This window comes from Salmo salar, chromosome ssa01 (assembly GCF_905237065.1).
Source record: "Salmo salar chromosome ssa01, Ssal_v3.1, whole genome shotgun sequence".
Lineage (NCBI taxonomy): Eukaryota > Metazoa > Chordata > Actinopteri > Salmoniformes > Salmonidae > Salmo > Salmo salar.
Genome location: NC_059442.1, coordinates 42,017,759 through 42,044,614, shown reverse-complemented (window position 1 = coordinate 42,044,614; position 26,856 = coordinate 42,017,759).

The window sequence follows — 26,856 nt, the reverse complement described above, 5'->3', positions numbered from 1 at the left end:
GCAATGCGTCTCCCATGCAGGGTTACTGGGAGTATTCCTTGCTAACTGAAGTATCTGTTCATTTTAAAGTAGTTAAACCTATGCCCCAGTTTGTCATTAAACAAGGAACAAACCATAACATGGTGTTAGATTGGTAGTCACTATGAAGAGACCAAAAAAATTAAGAATTAACTGCAACTTTCCTCAACAAAAATTTTACATTCTACCACAAATCAAGTGATGTGAGTATTTGAATATGCTAGCTAGCAAGATAAGTGATGGTATGTCGGCCCTGTATAAAGAAGATAAATGGTTAAAAAAAAGAGCGATAAATAAAAACATATACCAATTTCATTTAAGGAACAAAAAACTGACAGCTGTGCCATATAAATTGCTAAATAGTTGGGAAGAGATTGTACCCATTCCATGGCACATGATTTATGAATTCATACGCAAAACACCGCCGGATTCAAAACTTCGAATTTTTCAATTTAAATGACTGTACAAAATTCTTGCAACCAATAGAATGTTACATATATGGGGGATACAATCTTCCCAGCTCTGCAGATTTTGCTGTGAGGAGGCAGAGTCATTAGATCATTTATTTTGGTATTGTCTATATGTAGCTCGTTTTTGGTCACAGGTCCAGGAATGGCTGAAGAATTGTAACATTTGCCTGGAACTAACGCTGCAGACAGAAATAGTGGGTAATTTGGACTAATAACAAGATAACCAATGTAAAACATACGGGGTCTGTAAAATATATATAGGTTCAGACATTTTGTGAAATAGCATAGTTACAAATAGAAATCAAACTGAATGGACATCATAAATAGAGGAAGGACTAAAAACAAACATACTATAACTATTGTAAAATAGATTGTGTCTGTAAAATGTGTATAAACTGAAGGTAGAAGCCTAAGTGTTATTGTTTATTAGTTTACTCCAATTGGGGGAAGGGTGGTAGGGTTTGCGGGGAATAATAAAGATATGTGTATGTGTATGTAAATATGTGTATGTATATATGTGTATATGTATGCATATGTGTATGTATACGGATATATATACTGCTCAAAAAAATAAAGGGAACACTTAAACAACACATCCTAGATCTGAATGAAAGAAATAATCTTATTAAATACTTTTTTCTTTACATAGTTGAATGTGCTGACAACAGAATCACACAAAAATAATCAATGGAAATCCAATTTATCAACCCATGGAGGTCTGGATTTGGAGTCACACTCAAAATTAAAGTCGAAAACCACACTACAGGCTGATCCAACTTTGATGTAATGTCCTTAAAACAAGTCAAAATGAGGCTCAGTAGTGTTTGTGGCCTCCACGTGCCTGTATGACCTCCCTACAACATCTGGGCATGCTCCTGATGAGGTGGCGGATGGTCTCCTGAGGGATCTCCTCCCAGACCTGGACTAAAGCATCCGCCAACTCCTGGACAGTCTGTGGTGCAACGTGGCGTTGGTGGATGGAGCGAGACATGATGTCCCAGATGTGCTCAATTGGATTCAGGTCTGGGGAACGGGCGGGCCAGTCCATAGCATCAATGCCTTCCTCTTGCAGGAACTGCTGACACACTCCAGCCACATGAGGTCTAGCATTGTCTTGCATTAGGAGGAACCCAGGGCCAACCGCACCAGCATATGGTCTCACAAGGGGTCTGAGGATCTCATCTCGGTACCTAATGGCAGTCAGGCTACCTCTGGCGAGCACATGGAGGGCTGTGCGGCCCCCCAAAGAAATGCCACCCCACACCATGACTGACCCACCACCAAACCGGTCATGCTGGAGGATGTTGCAGGCAGCAAAACGTTCTCCAGACTCTGTCACGTCTGTCACGTGCTCAGTGTGAACCTGCTTTCATCTGAGAAGAGCACAGGGCGCCAGTGGCGAATTTGCCAATCTTGGTGTTCTCTGGCAAATGCCAAACGTCCTGCACGGTGTTGGGCTGTAAGCAAAACCCCCACCTGTGGACGTCGGGCCCTCATACCACCCTCATGGAGTCGGTTTCTGACCGTTTGAGCAGACACATGCACATTTGTGGCCTGCTGGAGGTCATTTTGCAGGGCTCTGGCAGTGCTTCTCCTGCTCCTCCTTGCACAAAGGCGGAGGTAGCAGTCCTGCTGCTGGGTTGTTGCCCTCCTACGGCCTCCTCCACGTCTCCTGATGTACTGGCCTGTCTCCTGGTAGCGCCTCCATGCTCTGGACACTACGCTGACAGACACAGCAAACCTTCTTGCCACAGCTCGCATTGATGTGCCATCCTGGATGAGCTGCACTACCTGAGCCACTTGTGTGGGTTGTAGACTCCGTCTCATGCCACCACTAGAGTGAAAGCACCGCCAGCATTCAAAAGTGACCAAAACATCAGCCAGGAAGCATAGGAACTGAGAAGTGGTCTGTGGTGCCCACCTGCAGAACCAGTCCTTTATTGGGGGTGTCTTGCTAATTGCCTATAATTTCCACCTGTTGTCTATTCCATTTGCATGTGAAATGTATTGTCAATCAGTGTTGCTTCCTAAGTGGACAGTTTGATTTCACAGAAGTGTGATTGACTTGGAGTTACATTGTGTTGTTTAAGTACTACTGTAAGTCGCTCTCACTACTGTAAGTCGCTCTGGATAACAGCGTCTGCTAAATGACTAAAATGTAAAAAATGTAAAATGTAAGTGTTCTCTTTATTTTTTTGAGCAGTGTATTACCCAAAAACTATATGGGGGATTGGAAATGATGCAGACGTTTACATTGATGGAAGGAACAATCTTTCGGCAATATTAAGCTGATCCACCCATTAATTTTTTGAAATCATTTAAAAAAAGATAAGTGATGGTAATGAGCTGCAGCAATGAGAGAGACAGCAGTGAGAGAGAGGCTGCATTGGAATCTGTCGATGAGGAAGTTGATGAGCAAGCTACAGAAGTTAGAGAAATTGAAACTGTACCTGTTCCCCATCATGGATAGGCTTAGTCCTCCTACTCCTATGCAGTTAACAGCCGACAACTGGAAATGTTTCAAGCAGAGATTCAATATCTACCTAGCAGCCAGTGGAGCAGGGGGAGATGATGACAAATTGATTAGAGGGGATGCATTGGACATTTATAATAGCTTCCAGCTAGATGAGGCAAATTTGACATTGACTGAGTTGTTCACTCATGATCAGGAACAAGGAGTCAGTTTGGACCAGTACTTGGCTGAGTTGAACACACTGAGCAAAACGTGTGAATTTGAACTCAATAGTGAAAGACAGCATAGTCTGTAGCATACTTGATAATAGACTCAAGGAAATATTGCTGGGTGAGCAAGATTTAACTTTGGATAGAGCAGTGAATATGTGTCGAGCAGCTGAAACCACCAAAGCACAAGATATTTCTGTATACATCTGGCCCTTCTTTGGACACTGTGTTAACAAACTTCCAAACAAGCTTCAATGCCATACAATACTCCTTCCGTGGCCTCCAACTGCTCTTAAACGCTAGTAAAACTAAATGCATGCTCTTCAACCGATCGCTGCCCGTACCCGCCTGTCCGACTAGCATCACTACTCTGGACGGTTCTGACTTAGAATATGTGGACAACTACAAATACATAGGTGTCTGTCTAGACTGTAAACTCTCCTTTCAGACTCATATTAAGCATCTCCATGTCACGCCCTGACCTTAGAGAGCCTTTCTATTTCTCTATTTGGTCCGGTCAGGGTGTGAGTTGGGTGGGCAATCTAGTTTTCTTATTTCTTTGTTTGGCCGGGTATGGTCCCCAATCAGAGGCAGCTGTCTATCGTTGTCTCTGATTGGGGATCATACTTAGGCAGCCCTTTTCCCACCTGTGATTGTGGAATCTTGTTTTTGTGTAGCTGCCTGTGAGCAGCCCAGAACGTCACGTTTCGTTTCCTTCCCTTCTGTATCGTTATTTTTGGTTTCAATTCATTAAAGGATGTGGAATTCCATGCACACTGCGCCTTGGCTTATTTACGATAGGGAGTTTGAAGAGAGTGAACGTGACACTCCAATCCAAAATTACATCTAGAATCGGCTTCCTATTTCGTAACAAAGCCTCCTTCACTCATGCTGCCAAACATACCCTCGTAAAACTGACTATCCTACCGATCCTCGACTTCGGCGATGTCATTTACAAAATAGCCTCCAACACTCTACTCAGCAAACTGGATGCAGTCTGTCACAGTGCTCTCATCGGCTGGCCGTCGCTACATATTCGTCGCCAGACCTACTGGCTCCAGGTCATCTATAAGTCTTTGCTAGGTAAAGCTCTGCATTATCTCAGCTCTCTGGTCACCATAACAACACCCACCCGTAGCACCCGCTCCAGCAGGTATATCTCACTGGTCATCCCCAAAGCCAACACATCATTTGGCCGCCTTTCCTTCCAGTTCTCTGCTGCCAACGACTGGAACAAATTGCAAAAATCGCTGAACTTGGAGACATATATCTCCCTCACTAACTTTAAGCATCAGCTATCTGAGCAGCTTACCGATTGCTGCAGCTGTACACAGCCCATCTGTAAATAGCCCATCCAACTACCTACCTCATCCCCATATTGTTTTTATTTACTTTTTTTGCTCTTTTGCACACCAGTATTTCTACTTGCACATCATAATCTGCACATCTATCACTCCAGTGTTAATTTGCTAAATTGTAATTACTTCGCTACTATTGGCCTATTTAAATAAAGGTGAAATAAATAATCAATAAAAGAAGAGCAGTGCAGGAATGAAACTGCAGTGCATGCAGTACAAAGAGAGGAGCAGCACACAAAACACTTTACGAAACAAAAACAAGCAAAAGAGAAAAATCAAAGCACTACATGTGGAAAATGTGTAGGTAGTCATAAGCCAAAAAGTTGCCCTACAGATGACAAATCGTGTAACAACTGTGGGGAAAATAATAATTTCTCAAAATGCTGCAAAGCTGAAGCTACAAAGAAAAAGGTTCACACAGTCGAGGAGGAGACTGAAGATTTCTTTGTTGATTCTGTGGGTATTTGCAATGCAGTAAAAGCTGAATGGATTGTGCCATTGAGTGTGAATGAGACTATAATACCATTCAAGCTCGATACTGGAGCTCAGGTAAACCTGTTGTTGCTGGATGACTACAAAACACTGAAAGTGAAGAGCAGAATAAGCCTATATACTGGGGAGAACATACATACCAGTCAAGGGAAGCTGCAAAGGTAAAACAGTTTAAAGCACAGCTTCTGTTCATGGAAAAGACTGTAAAGCCTATTCTATGAATCAGTGCATGTGAAAAGCTCAGTCTGGTGAATAGAGTGTTGTGGTAACGTCACAGCAGTGGTGGAAAAAGTAACAAATTGTCATACTTGAGTGAAAGTAAAGATACCTTATTAGAAAATACGTGGAAGTCACCCAGTAAAATCCTACTTGAGTAAAAGTCTAAAAGTATTTGGTTTTAAATATACTTGACTATCAAAAGTAAATGTAATTGCTAAAATATAATTAAGTATCAAAAGTAAAAGTATAAATCATTTAAAATGTATTATATTAAGCAAACCAGACGGCACCATTTTCTTTTCTTTTTTAAATTTACGATAGCAAGAGGCACGCTCCAACACTGAGACATCTTTTACAAACTAAGCATGTGTTTAGTGAGTCTGCTAGATCAGAGGCAGTAGGGATGACCAGGGATGTTCTCTTGATAAGTGTGTGAATTAGACCATTTTCCTGTCCTGGTAAGCATTCAAAATGTAACAAGCACTTTGGTTGTCAGGGAAAATGTATGGAGTAAAAAGTACATAATTTTCTTTAGGAATGTAGGGAAGTAAAAGTAAAAGTTGTCAAAAATATAAATAGTAAAGTAATGTCCACATACCCCCCAAAAACTAGTTAAGTTGTATTTTTACTTATGTAAAACCACTGCATCACAGACTGAAAATGATCAAAAATCACTACTGACTGAGTACAAGGACATGTTTGAGGGTGTTGGATGTTTACCTGGAGTATGAAAAATATGTACTGATGTCAAAGTTACTCAAGTTGTGCATACGTGCAGGAAAGTTCCATTCACACTGAGGAAAAAGCTCAAGGAGGAACTCAGATGCATGGAAAAGTTGGACGTCATCACAAAAATGGATGAACCCACAGATTGGGCAAGTTTACTGGTAATTGTGGTGAAAAAGAACGGCAATCTCAGGATATGTCTAGACCCGAGAGATCTCAACAAAGCTATCAAGAGAGAGCATTTCAAGTTGCCAATCAGAGAAGAGATAATGTCACAGTTTGCTGTTGCAAAGTGGTTCAGTAAGCTTGAAGCCTCATCAGGATTCTGACAAATGAAGCTAAATTACGCAAGCTCAAGGCTATGCACCTTTAACACACCTGAGGGCGGGTACAGATTTCTTCGTCTACCATACGGGATTCTCTCAGTGCCAGAGGTCTACCACAAAACCATCCACATGATCTTCGAGCACATTCCAGGAGAAGAGACTGTTTGGCCCTGTCCGGGGCTATCGTCGGACGGGGCCACAGTGTCTCCCGACCCCTCCTGTCTCAGCCTCCAGTATTTATGCTGCAATAGTTTATGTGTCGGGGGCAAGGGTCAGTCTGTTATATCTGGAGAATTTCTCCTGTCTTATCCAGTGTCATGTGTGAATCTAAGCTCTCTCTCTCTCTCTCTCTCTCTCTCTCTCTCTCTCTCTCTCTCCCAGTTCGGCCTGGGAGCAGTTCTTCTGTGACAACATGATGATGACACCTGGCAACCCGTCACTTATGCATCTAGAGCCTTAACAGGCGCAGAAACAAGGTACGCACAAATAGTGAAAGAACTACTGGTGAACACATACACATGCGAAAGGTTTCACCAATATGTCTACTGACAAGCCTTCGAAGTAGAAACCGACCACAAACCATTGGTGTCAATCATGTCCAAGCCACTGAATGATTGTCCAATGAGAATCCAGAAAATTATGATCAGACAACAAAAGTATGTTCACCGCCAACACTCTTTCTCGAGCAGTTGACAAGAAAGAGAGCGCTGACACACAGAAAAACTGAGACTTAGGCCTACGTCGACATGATCGTAGCATCACTTCCTGTGTCTGCAGAGAGAATGGAGCAGATGAAAAGAGAGACTGCAGCTGACCAAACAATGACTAGTTGAAAGAAACAATACTGAAAGGGTGGCCTGCACAGGTAAAACAACTGTTCAAGTAGAGGATTAGTAGATGTGCAGAGCAGAGTTCAGTGTTGTGGATGACATCATGCTCAAAGGCAACAAGTTTGTCATTCCCATGACACTATGCAAAGAAATCCTACAGAAAATACAGAAGGGCCACTTTGGTGAGGAAAAATGCAAACGATGAGCACAATAATTCAATTTTCCCCGTTACTACCGTAATTTCTGGACTATTAAGCGCACCTGAATATAAGTCGCACCCACTGAATTTAAAAATATATATTATTTTGAACATAAATAAGCCGCACATGTCTATAAGCCGCAGGTGCCTACCGGTACATTGAAACAAATTAACTTCACACAGGCTTTAACGAAACACGGCTTGTAACAAAAATAAATAGGCTTTAACGAAACACGGCTTGTAACAAAAATAAAAAATTAGCAGTAAGCTTTAGTTGTCTTTTTGCACTGAGTCAATTCCTCACGCTGCTGTTTCCAACGTCTTATCATCGACTCATTAAGACCAAGCTCCCGTGCAGCAGCTCTATTTCCTTTTCCAACAGCCAGATCAATCGCCTTCAACTTCAAAGCTGCATCATATGCATTTCTCTGTGTCTTTGCCATGATGAGGGTGACAAAATGACTACCGTAATCAGAATGATGGGAAGTTTGAGAGCGCTCGATTTAATGTAAACAGTAAACAAAAAAGTTGTTTGACCGTAACCCGTTCGGCAATTTCAATGGTCTACTGAAAGCTTCATGCCGCCAAAAAACTGAGCACGTCACAGAATGTGTGTTTTTTTTGAAAAAAAAAAAATTTAAGCGGGAAAAATCCATATATTAGCCGCGTCATTGTTTAAGCCGCGAGGTTCAAAGCCTGGGAAAAAAGTTGCGGCTTATAGTCCAGATCAGAGGTAGGGGGGCCAGCAGGCCAGTGGTGGATGAACGCAGTGCCCTTGTTTGGGTGTAGGGCCTGATCAGAGCCTGAAGGTATGGAGGTGCCGTTCCCTTCACAGCTCCGTAGGCAATCACCATGGTCTTGTAGCGGATGCGAGCTTCAACTGGAAGCCAGTGGAGAGAGCGGAGGAGCGGGGTGACGTGAGAGAACTTGGGAAGGTTGAACACCAGACGGGCTGCGGCGTTCTGGATGAGTTGTAGGGGTTTAATGGCACAGGCAGGGAGCCCAGCCAACAGCGAGTTACAGTAATCCAGACGGGAGATGACAAGTGCCTGGATTAGGACCTGCGCCGCTTCCTGTGTGAGGCAGGGTCGTACTCTGCAAATGTTGTAGAGCATGAACCTACAGGATCGGGTCACCGCCTTGATGTTAGTGGAGAACGACAGGGTGTTGTCCAGGATCACGCCAAGGTTCTTAGCACTCTGGGAGGAGGACACAAGGGAGTTGTCAACCGTGATGGCGAGATCATGGAAGGGGCAGTCCTTCCCCGGGAGGAAGAGCAGCTCCGTCTTGCCGAGGTTCAGCTTGAGCTGGTGATCCGTCATCCACACTGATATGTCTGACAGACATGCAGAGATGCGATTCGCCGCCTGGTTATCAGAAGGGGAAAGGAGAAGATTAATTGTGTGTCGTCTGCATAGCAATGATAGGAGAGACCATGTGAGGATATGACAGAGCCAAGTGACTTGGTGTATAGCGAGAATAGGAGAGGGCCTAGAACAGAGCCCTGGGGGACACCAGTGGTGAGAGCGCATGGTGCGGAGACAGATTCTCGCCACGCCACCTGGTAGGAGCGACCTGTCAGGTAGGATGCAATCCAAGCGTGGGCCGCGCCGGAGATGCCCAACTCGGAGAGGGTGGAGAGGAGGATCTGATGGTTCACAGTATCAAAGGCAGCAGATAGGTCTAGAAGGATGAGAGCAGAGGAGAGAGAGTTAGCTTTAGCAGTGCGGAGAGCCTCCGTGACACAGAGAAGAGCAGTCTCAGTTGAATGCCCAGTCTTGAAACCTGACTGATTAGGATCAAGAAGGTCATTCTGAGAGAGATAGCAGGAGAGCTGGCCAAGGACGGCACGTTCAAGAGTTTTGGAGAGAAAAGAAAGAAGGGATACTGGTCTGTAGTTGTTGACATCGGAGGGATCGAGTGTAGGTTTTTTCAGAAGGGGTGCAACTCTCGCTCTCTTGAAGACGGAAGGGACGTAGCCAGCGGTCAAGGATGAGTTGATGAGCGAGGTGAGGAAGGGGAGAAGGTCTCCGGAAATGGTCTGGAGAAGAGAGGAGGGGATAGGGTCAAGTGGGCAGGTTGTTGGGCGGCCGGCCGTCACAAGACGCGAGATTTCATCTGGAGAGAGAGGGGAGAAAGAGGTCAAAGCACAGGGTAGGGCAGTGTGAGCAGGACCAGCGGTGTCGTTTGACTTAGCAAACGAGGATCGGATATCGTCAACCTTCTTTTCAAAATGGTTGACGAAGTCATCCGCAGAGAGGGAGGAGGGGGGGAGGGGGAGGAGGATTCAGGAGGGAGGAGAAGGTAGCAAAGAGCTTCCTAGGGTTAGAGGCAGATGCTTGGAATTTAGAGTGGTAGAAAGTGGCTTTAGCAGCAGAGACAGAAGAGGAGAATGTAGAGAGGAGTGAGTGAAAGGATGCCAGGTCCGCAGGGGAGGCGAGTTTTCCTCCATTTCCGCTCAGCTGCCCGGAGCCTTGTTCTGTGAGCTCGTAGTGAGTCGTCGAGCCACGGAGCAGGAGGGGAGGACCGAACCGGCCTGGAGGATAGGGGACAGAGAAAATCAAAGGATGCAGAAAGGGAGGAGAGGAGGGTTGAGGAGGCAGAATCAGGAGATAGGTTGGAGAAGGTTTGAGCAGAGGGAAGAGATGATAGGATGGAAGAGGAGAGAGTAGCGGGAGAGAGAGAGCGAAGGTTGGGACGGCGCAATACCATCCGAGTAGGGGCAGAGTGAGAAGTGTTGGATGAGAGCAAGAGGGAAAAGGATACAAGGTAGTGGTCGGAGATTTGGAGGGGAGTTGCAATGAGGTTAGTGGAAGAACAGCATCTAGTAAAGATGAGGTCAAGCGTATTGCCTGCCTTGTGAGTAGGGGGGGAAGGTGAGAGGGTGAGGTCAAAAGAGGAGAGGAGTGGAAAGAAGGAGGCAGAGAGGAATGAGTCAAAGGTAGACGTGGGGAGGTTAAAGTCACCCAGAACTGTGAGAGGTGAGCCATCCTCAGGAAAGGAACTTATCAAGGCGTCAAGCTCATTGATGAACTCTCCAAGGGAACCTGGAGGGCGATAAATGATAAGGATGTTAAGCTTGAAAGGGCTGGTAACTGTGACAGCATGGAATTCAAATGAGGAGATAGACAGATGGGTCAGGGGAGAAAGCGAGAATGTCCACTTGGGAGAGAAAAAAGAGAGAAAAACGACAAAAGGGAAAGACATTGAACTGAAACCTGGAGATCATGTACGACTCCAAGAACCTGGATGCAGGAACCTGGATGCAGCAAGGACATGTGCAGAGAGATGTTGCACCGTGATACTATGAGATCCAAACGGAGACGAAACCGAGTGGCTCTAAGGCTGCAGCCATTCACTCAAGGGACTGAGAATCATCAGGATGACTATACTCAAGTCTCAAATGCTTTCAGCAACACTGACTGACAACGAACACTGTCCAACTGCTTCAGTAAGCACTCCAGCAGAACAACCAAAAATGACTGTCCAAGCCCCTGAAAGGCTTACTGAGAATTGCAACAACAAAAAAGCACCTGGACTGAATGTTTTTGTTTATGTGAAAACAATTAAGAACCACAATAGAGTATTATTGGACAGAAACGCTTTTATTTTTTTTCACACATTCAAAATATTTGTATTGCCTCTTAAAATCTTTTTTTTATTAACCCATAAAAAATACAAAAAATTGAAGAAATGTGTCCGCATTATTGAAATATTGACATCATGTGACATATTTAGTTACACAGAAAAGTGCTTTTCGTTTAAAGGAAGAAAGATGTGTTGTTATGTCTTAATAACATATGACTACGTTACCCATGAGGAGTTGTTGGGAGTGTGCCCCGGTTTGTCATTGAACAAGGAACAAACATAACAAGGGGGATGCAGACCTGCGGAGATCCGTTGGCCAGGGGAAAGTTAAGACAGTACTGCTACAGCGGGAAGAGACCCGACTGTGAAGGTGACCGACGTTGCCCTACATACTCACCCTGGTGATGATGGATATTCCAGAAAGCCTGGAGACAGCACTCAACAGAGAGGATGGGTAAAAAAAACAGCAACACCACACACTCGACTGAAGAGGGAGTGTTTAACAATTTTTTGCACTAAAGGGTTACATACAGTTGAAAGAATGCCTTGCTGTCTGTCACCGTTTGAAGGTGACATGCCTTTAGTTGATGTCAGAGTTGGCTCTAAGCTTGACGCAGGCATGATATACAGTATATTCCCATGTTTCTGTTAGCATGCAGGGAAATCTAGTCAATTGGCTTGTCATTCACTTGACATTAGATGACCTCTGTTTAGGTGAAATATATTGTGAAGACTGAGTTAATATCAAAGAACACTAATGACATTCAAATGTGTCGCTTCATCCTTATCGCTTTTCCTTATCATCCTCTCTTCCATAATTATCCTAAAATTCCCTTTGATCAGAAGTTTTAAATATCCCATACAATGCAAGGTCTTGTTGAGATTTATTGTAATATATTCCACTTCATTTTTGTAACTCCACTCTGTCGTCTTCGCTCTGCTGTGTCGTTCGCTCTTAATTCCTCTGCTGTCACTGAGTCCCCAGTGAAGTAGGAGCGGTGTGTGTGATGTGTGAGAAAGAAGTAGGCGGGGAAGATGAAGGCAGGGTAAAGTAGGGGGGGCCATGCGTCTCCTGAGCCCAACCACAGCCACTCCAGCCTGGGATGAAGACAGGGTGTCAGCCCTCTACTATCTAGACCTTAGTAGACCTTAGTCTGATAATACTTAGCAGCCTTGTCTCCCCCCCTGCCTCTGTGCAGTCTTCAATCCCACCTCCCACAGGGCCAATCACCTCTAGTGCCACCTCTGTAATTTAAACTAGAGAGCAAGAGAGCGAGAGCACGAGAGAGAGAGCGAGAGAGAAAGCGAGAGAGAGCGAGAGAGAGAAAGAGAGCGAGAGAGCGAGAGAGCGAGAGAGAGAGAGAGCGAGAGAGAGCGAGAGGCCAATTAAACAGATCTATGCATCACAATGGTCTGTTTTGTCCGAGACAAAAAGCTACGGTGAAGAAGTTTGTTTGGCTCTGGAGAAGTTCCTGAATCTGTAGTTAGAGAGTTCCTCCTTACAGCGCTTCAGACAGAGAGGGCAGAGGTATGAACGCCCAATCGTTGCCAAATTTGCTTCCTTTAAAGATAAAATAATGGTTAAAAGCCTGGGTAAAAGACTTGCTGGGACCAACATTTTCATGAATGACCTGTTCCCAAAGTAAATTGCAGAACGGCGTAAAGTTCTGTATCCAATTTTCAAGGAAAATAGATTAAAAGGGAAACAAGTAGCTCTCGTCGTCAATAAACTATATATTGATAACCATTCGTTCAGAGACACAAAGACTACTCCATGGCTATTTTAAAAATGACAAAGTTCTTATAGACGAGGAAAATAATGAAACACAATTCTAGCCCGGTTATGGATTGTAATAATACAATAAAAAATATAGCTTTTCTATATATCTTCAAATATAATTAATTGGAAGATACAGGCACTAATTCAACATGGTGAAGATAAAAACTCAGTAAACAGAAGACAGAGTATGTGTGGATCGTGTGGTGTGTGTTTTTTATGTTTGGGAAAGTGTGGCGTTGAGTGAGAAAGGAAATGGTTGCATATCCCAGAACCAATGTATTGCTGTGAGCGGGGATGTGAGAGAGCTTTCAATGTTGTTCAGATGATGAATATACTTTTTATAATGAATTATATGTGTTATTTATTTATTTATTGTCCTATCATGGGGAACTACATTTTTTAAATAAATTATATATCTAATTGATTTATTTATGATCCTATATTGATGGAACGGTCCACAACCCTATACCCTAGACACACACCTGAATGACCCAGATACTAAGGAGAAGTCCCTAACTGTTTTATGGGCCTGCTGTAAGCGGTCTGTATGCAGCGAAAATGCGGTCAGAGACCTAGAGCAGCACTGCCCCCTCAAGATTCTGAGCCTGCTTGGCAGGGTTGGTCCTGTAGTGGTTCTGAGCCTGCTTGGCAGGGTTGGTCCTGCAAAGCCAAAGCCCCCTATAGGGAGAGCATGCTACACAAGGAAATTCTCAAAGCTGCTAATGAGAACGTTGACGACCTTGTAACTAGCCGGTGGGGATTCCGGTGGGGTGCCCCCACCCAGGCAGTGACAGTGCTGGCAACACTAGCTGCAGTAACCCATGGGGAGGGGGTCACACTGGGACATTCAGAGAGGGGGTATATTATTGTGGCCCTGGTGGCACAAAATCAAAAGTCTGACTGCATGGAGATGCATAGGAATATGGTCAAAATGGGGGACCATGTGGTGGAGGTGTTTCAGGGAAAAGGTGTACATTTGACCTCCATCATCTAGGACGTGTCAATGGTTAATAAAATCTCTCCATTTCGGCCCATTTTTTTGCAGAGTCTTGCCGGCCTTCTCATACAGCTGCAGCTGTTTATGCATTCGTAAATCAAGACCTTTCTTGAGTTGGGCTCTGGGATGGTGCAACTGTTGAGAATGTGAGCCTATGGTTGTGTGGGGGGAAAGGGTTCAGTGTGTATGAGTGTGTGGGTGTATGTGTGTATGCCACAACTGTTGCGAGGTAGTAAAAGATGTTGGGGACAATATAGGATGATTCACAATAATTGTTTGCTAATATAATAATTGCTTACAATAATGTAAATTTGGTACTGGCGGACTGGTGAAAGGTGAAATCCTTTGCGTAAATTGCCTACATTACAACAAATATTAATAGCTAATTATGGAAAATAAGAAACAGCATTTAAAAAATATATATGTATTTTTTGATGGCTATATATAATACAAATCAAGGTGAGGGCGATGGAAATGCATTTGGCGGTTGATCTACTTCTGTTCTGTAAATGGCACTGTGTGCCCTTTTTGAAGGATGGATCCCAGTCTGTTCAGGGCTATGGGAAACGGGGGGTCGGGGGTGGTCTGCCGGGCATTGGGATGACAACCCAACTTGGGATGAGGAGGGCTTTTAGCGGGTGGAATAGTGGGGACCAATTGGAGGTTTACTTAGTAGCAATGCAAATATCATGGTACAGCTATATAGACACTCAATCATCATGTTACTTTTTAATGGTATGTTTACAAACATATATTTTGATAAATAGAATTGGAAGTTGTGTCTCATTATGGTAAGTGGTGAAATAAGTATAGCCAGTTACAATTGTAATGGCTTTTTTAGTAGATAATAAGAAAAGACGATCAGTATTTACCTGGTTAAAAGAGAAGGAATATAATATCTATTGTTTACAGGAAACCCATTCAACAATTTTAGATGAAGTTTTGTGGAAAAAGGACTGGGGGGGGGGTGAAATATATTTCTCCCATCGGCAAAGAAATTCAAAAGAGGTGATGGTTTTAATTAACAGTAATGTTGATACAAATGTGCAAATTGTCCAAACAGATCATCAAGGTAGATGGATTATTTTAAATATGTTATTGGACAACAAACAGATATGGCTTATTAACCTATACGGTCCGAAATAATGATGATCTAAGCTTCTTTGAAAATATATATAAGAATGTATCAACTCTACAAGCAACACTAGACTCTATTATTATGGTGGGAGATTTTAATACGGTCTTAAATACCTCTATGGACCGGAAAGGAAATCACACTATAAACTATCACCTTCAGGCACTTAAGGAAATCATGAATGTCATGGATATATTGGAATTAGTGGCTATATGGAGACTTAAATACCCTGACCTAGTGAGATATACATGGTGGAGGCTTAATCAAGCTAGTCGTCTTGACTACTTTCTTAAGCCATTCTCTCTGGGACCAACATTTTAAAAAGTGCTGATGGGAGACAGAATGCGGTCGGATCATCACATAATTGGCATATATATTACTCTTACAGAATTTTCACGTGGGCGAGGATATTGGAAATTTAATCAAAGCCTACTAGATGATAAATTGTTTAGAACTAGGACAGAAGAATTTATAACTGACTTTTTCAGACAACATAGGTACCTTATTGTATGGGACACTTTTAAATGTGCCTTTAGAGGCCATGCATTTCAGTACTCATCTATAAAACAAAATCAATTTAGATCAAAAGAGTCCATATTAACAAAGGAAATTGAAGTACTAACAGTACAGTTAGATAGCAATAAAAACTGTAGCACAGAGGCAAAGAATAAGTTAGAGGATAAAAAAAGATAAATGGAGGAACTTATTCAAGAAAGATCCAGTGTAATATATTATAAAAATAAAGCAACCTGGATGGAATATGGGGAGAAATGCACCAAATTATTTTTCAATCTTCAATATAGAAATGCTACCAAAAAATGCATTGAAACTTGTTACAAATGACGGAGTCACACGTGATTCACCAAATTATATTTTGAAAGAGGAAGTAAAGTACTTCAAATCAAATCAAATCAAATGTATTTATATAGCCCTTCTTACATCAGCTGATATCTCAAAGTGCTGTACAGAAACCCAGCCTAAAACCTCAAACAGCAAGCAATGCAGGTGTAGAAGCACAGTGGCTAGGAAAAACTCCCTAGAAAGGCCAAAACCTAGGAAGAAACCTAGAGAGGAACCAGGCTATGAGGGGTGGCCAGTCCTCTTCTGGCTGTGCCAGGTGGAGATTATAACAGCACATGGCCAAGATGTTCAAATGTTCATAAATTACCAGCATGGTCAAATAATAATAATCACAGTAGTTGTCGAGGGTGCAACGAGTCAGTAACACAAGAGTAAGTGTCAGTTGGCTTTTTCATAGCCGATCTTTGAGAGTATCTCTACCGCTCCTGCTGTCTCTAGAGAGTTGATAACAGCAGGTCTGGGACAGGTAGCACGTCCGGTGAACAGGTCAGGGTTCCATAGCCGCAGGCAGAACAGTTGGAACTGGAGCAGCAGCACGGCCAGGTGGACTGGGGACAGCAAGGAGTCATCAAGCCAGGTAGTCCTGAGGCATAGTCCTAGGGCTCAGGTCCTCCGAAAGAAAGAAAGAGAGAAAGATAGAATTAGAGAGAGCATATTTAAATTCACACAGGACACCGGAAAAGACAAGAGAAATACTCCAGATGTGACAGACTGACACTAGCCCCCGACACATAAACTACTGCAGCATAAATACTGGAGGCTGAGACAGGATGGGTCAGGAGAAACTGTGGCCCCATCCGATGAAACCCCCGGACAGGGTCAAACAGGTAGGATATAACCCCACCCACTTTGCCAAAGCAAAGCCCCCACACCACTGGAGGGATATCTCCAACCACCAACTTACCATCCCGAGACAAGGCCGAGTATAGCCCACAAAGATCTCCGCCACGGCACAAGCCAAGGGGGGGCGCCAACCCAGACAGGAAGACCACGTCAGTGACACAACCCACTCAAGTGACGCACCCCTCCCAGGGACGGCATGGAAGAACACCAGTAAGCCAGTGACTCAGCCCCTGTAATACGGGTAGAGGCAGAGAATCCCAGTGGAGAGAGGGGAACCGGCCAGGCAGAGACAGCAAGGGCGGTTCGTTGCTCCAGCCTTTGCGTTCACCTTCACACCCCTGGGCCAGACTACACTTAATCATAGGACCTACTGAAGAGATGTGTCTTCAGTAAAGACTTAAAGGTTGAGACTGAGTCTGCGTCTCTCACATGGGTAGGCAGACTATTCCATAAAAATTGAGCTCTATAGGAGAAAGCCCTGCCTCCAGCTGTTTGCTTAGAAATTCTAGGGACAATTAGGAGGCCCGTGTCTTGTGGCGGTAGTGTACGTGTAGGTATGTACGGCAGGACCAAATCGGAAAGATAGGTAAAAGCAAGCCCATGTAATGCTTTGTAGGTTAGCAGTAAAACCTTGAAATCAGCCCTTGCTGATTTCAGCCCTTACTTTAAGAATATGTTTTCGCTTCAATCTCCTCCATCTCCACTAACTGAAGCTAATTGTATGGATTTTATAACATCTATACAGAAAGACTCATGTGAAGGCCAAATTACAGAGGAGGAACTTCTTGATGCAATTAAAGCCTTTAAGGCTGGGAAAACTCCATGGCTGGATGGCATACCAGTGGAAGTATACAAAACCTTTTTTTGATATACTCAAAGGACCATTATTAGCATGTTTTAACCACTCCTATATAAATGGTAGATTATCAGACATGCAACAAAAAGGTCTGATATCATTATTACTGAAACAGGACCCAAGTGGTATATATAAAGATCCGGTCCATAAAAAAAAATTGGAGACCTCTTACACTTCAGTGTTGTGATGCAAAAGAGTGAGGATCTTAGCTGTAACGTGACACTTCCTACGGCTGCCATAGGCTCTCAGAAGGCAGCAAAATGCTGAATCTTGGCTTTGCAGGCTCTGGCTGAAAAAAAGTAGCGCGTTTGGGTAGTGGCTGGTTACAGTACTGTGAGACTCAGGCTCGTGCCCGCGTCGACCGAAAGCTTTGTTTTCTTTCCTCTGTTTAGCTAAATGGAGATTCCCGGTCGGAATATTATCGCTTTTTTACGAATTCGTCCCGCCTAGCCCAGAGAGGTTAAAAAAAGTATTGTCAGATATTATTCATCCTAATCTGACAGGTTTTTTACATGGACAATACATTGGAGATAATATAAGACAAGTACTGGAAACAATAGAATACTATGAAATATCGGGGACACCAGGCCTGGTTTTCATAGCTGATTTTGAAAAGGCTTTTGATAAAGTACGACTGGAGTTTATATATAAATGCCTAGAATATTTATATTTTGGGGAATCTCTTATAAAATGGTTTAAAGTTATGTATAGTAACCCTAAGTGTAAAATAGTAAACAATGGCTACATCTCAGAAAGTCTTAAACTATCTAGAGGAATAAACAAGGTTGTCCACTATTGGCATATCTATTTATTATTGCCATAGAAATGTTAGCTGTTAAAATGAGATCAAACAATAATATTAAGGGATTAGAAATCCGTGGCTTAAAAACTAAGGCGTCATTGTACGCTGATGATTCATGTTTTCTTTTAAACCCACAATTATAATCTTTCAATGGCCTCATAGAGGATCTAGATACTTTTGCTATCCTCTCTGGATTAAACCAAATTATGATAAATGTACTTACTATATTACGTATTGGATCACAAAAAATTATAATTTTACATTACCGTGTAGTTTACCAATTAAATGGTCTGGCGGAGATGTGGACATACACAGTATACAAATCCCAAAAGAAAGAAATGATCTCACTCCAATACACTTTTATAGAAAGTTAACAGAAAATAGATAAGATCTTGCTACCATGGAAAGGAAAATACCTGTCTATTTGTGGAAAAATCACCCTGATTAACTCTTCAGTCATATCACAGTTTACCTATTTGCTTATGGTTTTGCCTACACCTAGTGACCTGCTTTTTAAATGATATAAACAAAAAATATTCAATTTTATTTGGAATGGCAAGCCAGACAAAATTAAAAGGGCCTATTTATATAATGAATATGAATTCGGAGGGCAGAAATTATTAAATATTAAAGCATTAGACCTCTCACTAAAGGCATCAGTCATACAAAAGTTATACTTAAATCCAAACTGGTTCTCTAGTAAATTAGGAGAAATGTCTCATCCTATGTTCAAGAATGGCCTTTTTCCTTTATTCAGATCACACCTGCTCACTTTCCGTTGTTTTAAAAGGAAATAATCTCCAAAATATTGAAATTTTTTAAACAAGTCTTAGAAAGTTGGTTGCAATTTCAGTTTAATCCACCTGAAAAGACAGAACAAATAATACAAGAAATATTGTGGTTAAACTCAAATATACTAATTGATTAAAAAAACATATTTTTCATAGAAAGGTATCATTTTAGTGAATGATATCATAAATAGGACTGGTGGAGTTATGTCACACGTGCAGCTAACACAGACATATGGAAATGTCTGCTCTACCCAAAATTACAACCAACTAATTGCAGCATTACCACAAAAATGGAAGAGGCAAGTAGAAGGGGAAAAAGTAAGGAACTTTGTATGTCGGCCCTGTATTAAAGAACATAAAAGGTTAAAGAAAAGTGTGATTAATAAAAACATATTCCAATTTCATTTATAAGGAACAAAAAACAGCTGTGCCATATAAATTGCAAAATAGTTGGGAAGAGATTTTCGATGTACCATGGCACATGATTTATGAATTCATACACAAAACAACGCAGGATTCAAAACGTTGAATGTTTCAGTTTAAATTACTATACAAAAATTCTTGCAACCAACAGAATGCTATATATATGGGGGATACAATCTTCCCAGCTCTGCAGATTTTGCTGTGAGAAGGCAGAGTCAGTAGATCATTTATTTTGGTATTGTCCATATGTAGCTCGTTTTTGGTCACAGGTCCAGGAATGGCTGAAGAATTGTAACATTTGCCTAGAACTAACACTGCAGATAGCAATACTGGGTGATTTGAAAAGCCATAGTCAATCAATCAAGGTGCTTCTACACCTGCATTGCTTGCGGTTTGGGGTTTTAGGCTGGGTTTCTGCACAGCACTTTGAGATATCAGATGATGTAAGAAGGGCTATATAAATACATTTGATTTGATTTGATTTGAATAATATAATAATTATTTTAGTAAAAATGTTTATTTTTAATTTACAATCTGTAGAAGCTATGAGAATAGAAAGGTTCAGTACTTTTGTGAAGCATCACAGCACAGTTGAAACAAATATGGCAAATAGAAATCCAAAATGGATGGTGTTGAGAGATAGATGGGAGGGGTTGAATGGAGCTGAAGGGTGGGACTAATAACAAGATAACCAATGTAAAACATATGGGGTCTGTAAAATGTATTTTGGTTCAGACATTTTGTGAAATAGCACAGTTACAAATATAAATCAAACTGGATGGACATCAGAAATAGAGGAAGGACTAAAAACAAACAAAATCTAACTATTGTAAAATAGATTGAGTCTGTAAAATGTGTATAAGATGTATAAACTGACGGTAGAAGCCTAAGTGTTATTGTTTATTAGTTTACTCCAATTGGGGGAAGGGTGGTAGGGTTTGTGGGGAATAATAAAGGTATATTCTAAAAAAAGTGTGTATGTCTATATTGGTATCTGTATGGATATATGTGTATATGTATGCATATGTGTATGTATATGGATATATATATTTACCAAAAAAAAGATATGGGGAATTGGAAATGATGCAGACAATTACATTGATGGAAGCAACAATCTTTCTACAATATTAAGCTGATCCACCCCTTTAAAATAATAATAATAATAATAATATTGTTTTCCTATTGAACATACTTCTTTCCATATTAAATATTGTAGTTTAATTACATTTTAGGGTATCTGAGGATTAAATAGAAACTTATTTTGACATGTTTTAACAAAGTTTAGCAGTAGCTTTTTGGAATCCTTTCTCTGCATGTTGAATGAGTGGATTACTCAAATCGATGGTGCAAACTAAACTGACTTTTTGGAACATAAAGAAGAATTTTATCTAACAAAACGACACTACATGTTGTAGCTGGGACCCTTTGGATGACAAATCAGAGGAAGATTTTCAAAAAGTAAGTGAATATTTAATCGCTATTTGTGAATTTATGAAACCTGTGCCGTTAGAAAAATATTTTGATATGGGGCGCCGTCTTCAAACAATCGCATGGCACACTTTCGCTGTAAAGCCTACTGTAAATCGCACAGTGCAGTTAGATTAACAATAATTTAAGCTTTTAACCGATATAAGACACTTGTATGTACCCAAATGATTAATTTCCATAATTTTTATGCTTATTTATTTGAATAGCGTGCCTTCAAGTTTCACCGGAAGTTGTACCACTAGCGGGACGCCAAGCCTTAAGAATTAATGTCTACCCTATTTTCAAGGGGAAATGACGCTCATGGATGAAAAATATCGCTGGTATCTGTCTTAGGAACTCATCTGTCTCACCTCCAGGCTCCATCACATCCGGCCGTGATTGGGAGTCCCATAGGGTGGCGCACAATTGGCTCAGCATTGTCCGGGTTTGTCCGGGGTTGTAATGCTTTTCTTCGAGAAGTGGAGGAGTCAGGCGCAGGACACAGGGATAAAGGTAAACAAAACGTGTTTACTAAAATTATCCATTAATCTTCTCATCAAAATACATAGTTTGGAGAAACACCTCCAACTACATAAAACAGACAAACAATCACCGACAAGACAAACAGGAAATGCAGAGGTTTAAATAATGAACATAATTAGGGAAAATCAAAACAGGTCTACACAATAAAGACAAAACCAGACGAACAGTGAAACATCGATCGGTGGCAACTAGTAAGCCGGTGACGTCGACCGCCGAACGCCGCCCGAACAAGGAGAGGGGTCGACTTCAGCGGGAGTCGTGACAGTACCCCCCCCTGACGCGCGGCTCCAGCAGCGCGCCGACACCGGCCTCGGGGACGACCCGGAGGACGGGGAGCAGGGCGATCCGGACGGAAGCGGTGAAATTCCTGGATTAACGACGGATCCAGGATGTCTTCCGCCGGTACCCAGCTTCGCTCCTCCGGGCCATACCCCTCCCACTCTACGAGGTACTGAAGGCCCCCCGCCCGACGTCTGGAGTCCATAATGGCTCGTACGGTATATGCCGGGGCCCCCTCGATGTCCAGAGGGGGCGGAGGAACCTCCCGTACCTCCGACTGCTGGAGCGGACCAGTCACCACCGGCCTGAGGAGAGACACATGGAACGAGGGGTTAATATGATAATCAGGGGAAGTTGTAACCTATAACAAACCTCGTTCAATCTCCTCAGGACTTTAAATGGCCCCACAAACCGCGGACCCAGCTTCCGGCAGGGCAGGTGAAGGGGCAGGTTTCGGGTCGAGAGCCAGACCCGATCCCCCGGTGCATAAACCGGGGCCTCACTGCGGTGGCTGTCGGCACTCGCCTTTTGCCAACCTGATGGCTCGTTGAAGACGTACATGGGCAGCGTTCCATGTCTCCTCCGAGTGCCGAAACCATTAATCCACCGCAGGAGCCTCGATCTGGCTCTGATGCCATGGTGCCAGGACCGGCTGATACCCTAGCACACACTGAAAAGGGGTAAGGTTAGTGGAAGAGTGGCGTAGGGAATTTTGGGCCATCTCCGCCCAAGGGATAAATGATGCCCACTCTCCCGGCCGGTCCTGGCAATAGGACCGCAGAAACCTACCCACCTCTTGGTTGACTCTTTCCACCTGCCCGTTACTCTCGGGTGGAACCCTGAGGTAAGACTGACCGAGACCCCCAGGCGTTCTATAAACGCCCTCCAGACTCTAGACGTAAATTGGGGACCCCGATCAGAGACTATATCCTCAGGCACCCCGTAGTGCCGGAATACATGGGTGAATAGGGCCTCCGCAGTCTGTAGGGCCGTAGGGAGACCGGGCAAAGGAAGGAGACGGCAGGACTTAGAAAACCGATCCACAACGACCAGGATCGTGGTGTTACCTCGTGACGGGGGAAGATCCGTCACGAAATCCACCGATAGGTGTGACCACGGTCGTTGCGGAACGGGAAGGGGTTGTAATTTCCCTCTGGGCAGATGTCTAGGTGCCTTGCACTGTGCGCATACCGAACAGGAGGAGACATAAACCCTCACGTCCTTGGCTAACGTGGGCCACCAGTACTTCCCCGTAAGGCAGCGCACCGTCCGACCTATACCAGGATGACCAGAGGAGGGTGATGTGTGGGCCCAACAGATCAAACGATCGCGAACATCAAACGGCACGTACACGCGCCCAACGGGACACTGGGAGGGAGTGGGTTCTGCACGTGATGCCCGTTCGATGTCCGCGTCCACCTCCCATACCACCGGTGCCACCAGGCATGAGGCTGGAATTATGGGAGTGGGCTCTGTGGACCGCTCCTCTGTATCATACAGCCGGGACAGTGCGTCTGCCTTGACGTTCTGGGAACCTGGTTTATAGGAAAGAGTGAAAGAAAAGCGTGTGAAAAACATAGCCCACCTAGCCTGGCGAGGGTTCAGTCTCCTCGCTGCCCGAATATACTCCAGATTTCGGTGGTCAGTCCAAATGAGGAAAGGGTGTCTATCCCCCTCAAGCCAATGTCTCCACGCTTTCAGAGCCCCGACAACAGCTAACAACTCCCTATCCCCCACGTCATAGTTTCGCTCCGCCGGGCTGAGCTTCTTCGAAAAGAAAGCACAGGGGCGGAGTTTTGGTGGGTTACCCGAGCGCTGAGATAGCACAGCCCCGATTCCAGCCTCGGATGCATCCACCTCAACTATGAATGCTAAGGAGGGATCAGGATGCGCCAGCACTGGAGCCGTGGTAAACAGAGCCTTCAGGTTACCAAAAGCTCTGTCCGCCTCAGCCGACCACCGCAACCGCACCGGTCCCCCCTTCAGTAAGGAGGTAATGGGAGCCGCCACCTGGCCAAAGCCCCGGATAAACCTCCGGTAGTAGTTGGCAAACCCTAAAAACAGCTGCACCTCCTTTACCGTGGTTGGAGTCGGCCAATTACGCACGGCTGAAATGCGGTCAGTCTCCATCTCCACCCCTGACGCGGACAAACGGTACCCAAGGAAGGAGACGGACTGTTGAAAGAACAGACATTTCTCTGCCTTGACGTAAAGGTCATGCTCCAACAGTCAACCAAGCACCGTACGCACAAGGGACACATGCTCAGCGCGGGTGGTGGAGTATATGAGAATATCATCTATATACACCACTACACCCCGCCCGTGCAGGTCCCTGAAGATCTGATCCACAAATGATTGGAAGACGGATGGAGCATTCATTAACCCATACGGCATGACGAGGTACTCATAGTGCCCAGATGTAGTGCTAAATGCCGTATTCCACTCATCCCCTCCCCTGATACGCACCAGGTTGTACACGCTCCTGAGGTCTAATTTTGTGAAGAAGCGCGCCCCGAGCAATGACTCTGTCATACTGGCGATCAGAGGTAGCGGGTAACTGTATTTCACAGTAATCTGGTTCAAACCTCGATAGTCAATGCACGGGCGTAAACCTCCATCCTTCTTCTTCACAAAAAAGAAGCTCGAGGAGACAGGTGAAATGGAGGGCCGAATGTATCCCTGTCCCAGAGATTCAGCGACATATGTTTCCATAGCCGCCGTCTCCTCCTGTGACAGAGGATACACGTGACTCCTGGGAAGTGCAGCACCATCCAGGAGATTTATCGCACAATCCCCTGGTCGATGGGGTGGTAATTGAGTCGCGATTGCCAAATCGGCATATTCGGGAGGAATGTGCATGGTGGAAACCTGGTTTGGACTTTCCACCGAAGTGACACCTAAGGAAACACCTAAACACCTCCCTGAACACTGACAGGACCATCCCTTGAGAACCCTCTGTTGCCACGAAATAATAGGATCATGAGAAGCCAACCAGGGAAGCCCCAACACAACGGGAAATGCAGGAGCGTCAATCAGAAAGAGACTAATACTCTCTTCATGACTCTCCTGCGTCACCATAGCAATGGGAACTGTGACCTCCCTAATCAGCCCAGACCCCAAAGGACGACTATGTAGGGCATGTATAGGGAAGGGAACATCAACGGGAACAATAGGAATCCCTAATCTATTGGCCAAAGACCAATCTATAAAGTTCCCAGCTGCGCCTGAATCTACTAGCGCCTTATGCTGGGAATGCGGGGAAAACCCCGGAAAGCTTATAGATAACCACATGTGAGCAACAGGGGGGTCTGGGTGAGTCGTGTGCCTACTCACCTGAGATGAACCACCAGTGTTCCGCCTACCATCTCGACTACCTGGAAAACCTCCCCAGCACCGACCAGCAGTGTGTCCTCTGCGGTCACCTCTGGTGCATGGAACGGTTTCCCCTCCGGTCTCCCTAGTACCAGCCCCGCCCAACTCCATCGGTGTTGGGTCTAAGGGACTGGAGGATGGAACCAACGGACCCCGATCCGGGCGTCCGCGGGAGGCCAGCAGGTTATCCAGCTGGATAGATAAGTACACCAGCTGGTCCAGGTGGAGGGTGGTGTCCCTGCAGGCTAGCTCCCTACGAACGTCCTCTCGCAAACCACACCTGTAGTGATCGATCAGGGCCCGCTCATTCCATCCTGCACCGGCCGCCAGAGTTCTAAAATCCAGTGCAAACTCCCGAGCGCTCCTCATCTCCTGCTTTAAATGGAACAAGCGCTCTCCCGCCGCTTTTCCTTCTGGTGGATGATCAAATACTGCCCGAAAGCGGCGGGAGAAGTCCTCGTAGTTATCCCGAGTCGGGTCTTCCACCTCCCAGATGGCGTTGGCCCACTCTAGGGCTTTACCAGTCAAACAGGAGATGAGGGCGCTCACTCTCTCGCGTCCCGAGGGCGGCGGCCGGACAGCCGCCAGGTAGAGCTCCAGCTGGAGTAGGAACCCCTGACACCGGCAGCTGCTCCGTCATACGCTCCTGGGAGCGAGAGCCGAATCCCACCGGATCCAGACGGTGGTTGGATAGGATCCAGAGGTGTGCCGGGCGGTGGTGTGGCTGGGTCGACGGGACATAATTTCCTCTCCACTCTCTCCATGGTCAGCAGCACGCAATCCATGGCAGTCATTAGATCCTGGATCATATTCGCCTGCTGCTGAACGCGCTCCTCTATATGACTAGGAGAACTGGCTGCTCCTGCTGACTCCATTTCAGGTCGGTGATTCTGTAATGCTTTTCTTAGAGAAGTGGAGGAGTCAGGCGCAGGACACAGGGATAAAGGTAAACAAAACGTGTTTACTAAAATTATCCATTAATCTTCTCATCAAAATACATAGTTTGGAGAAACACCTCCAACTACATAAAACAGACAAACAATCACCGACAAGACAAACAGGAAATGCAGAGGTTTAAATAATGAACATAATTAGGGAAAATCAAAACAGGTGTACACAATAAAGACAAAACCAGACGAACAGTGAAACATCGATCGGTGGCAACTAGTAAGCCGGTGACGTCGACCGCCGAACGCCGCCCGAACAAGGAGAGGGGTCAACTTCGGCGGGAGTCGTGACAGGGGTAGGCCGTTATTGTAAATAAGAATTTGTTCTTAACTGACTTTCCTAGTTAAATAAAGGTTAAATAAAAAATAAATAATAATAAATAAAAACCTTCAGGAGTCAGAGGAGAGACATTCTTTACAACCTATTTATTTTGTCCTCTATAGCCAGCAGCATACCACCCTGCATACAACTGATGGCTTGCCTCTGAAGCTTAAAAGGGAAGGTCCTGGATGGGGGACCAGATGCTGCTGAAAGTGGTGTTGAAGGGCCAGTAGTTGTGTTGAAGGGCCACCCTTTCCTCTGGTCCCCCCAAAGATATTCCAATTCCCTAGGACAGTGTTTGTGGACATTGCCCTGTTTTGGGTGCAGTCTATCAAATACATATTTATTTGTCTCATGCGCCGAATACAACATACCTTACCGTGAAATACTTACTTGCAAGCCCTTAGCCCTTATCCCTTAACCAACAATGCAGTTTTAAGAAAATCCCCCAAAAAGTAAGAGGTAAGAATAACAAATAATCAAAGAGCAGCAGTAAATAACAATAGTGGGGCTATATACAGGGGATATCG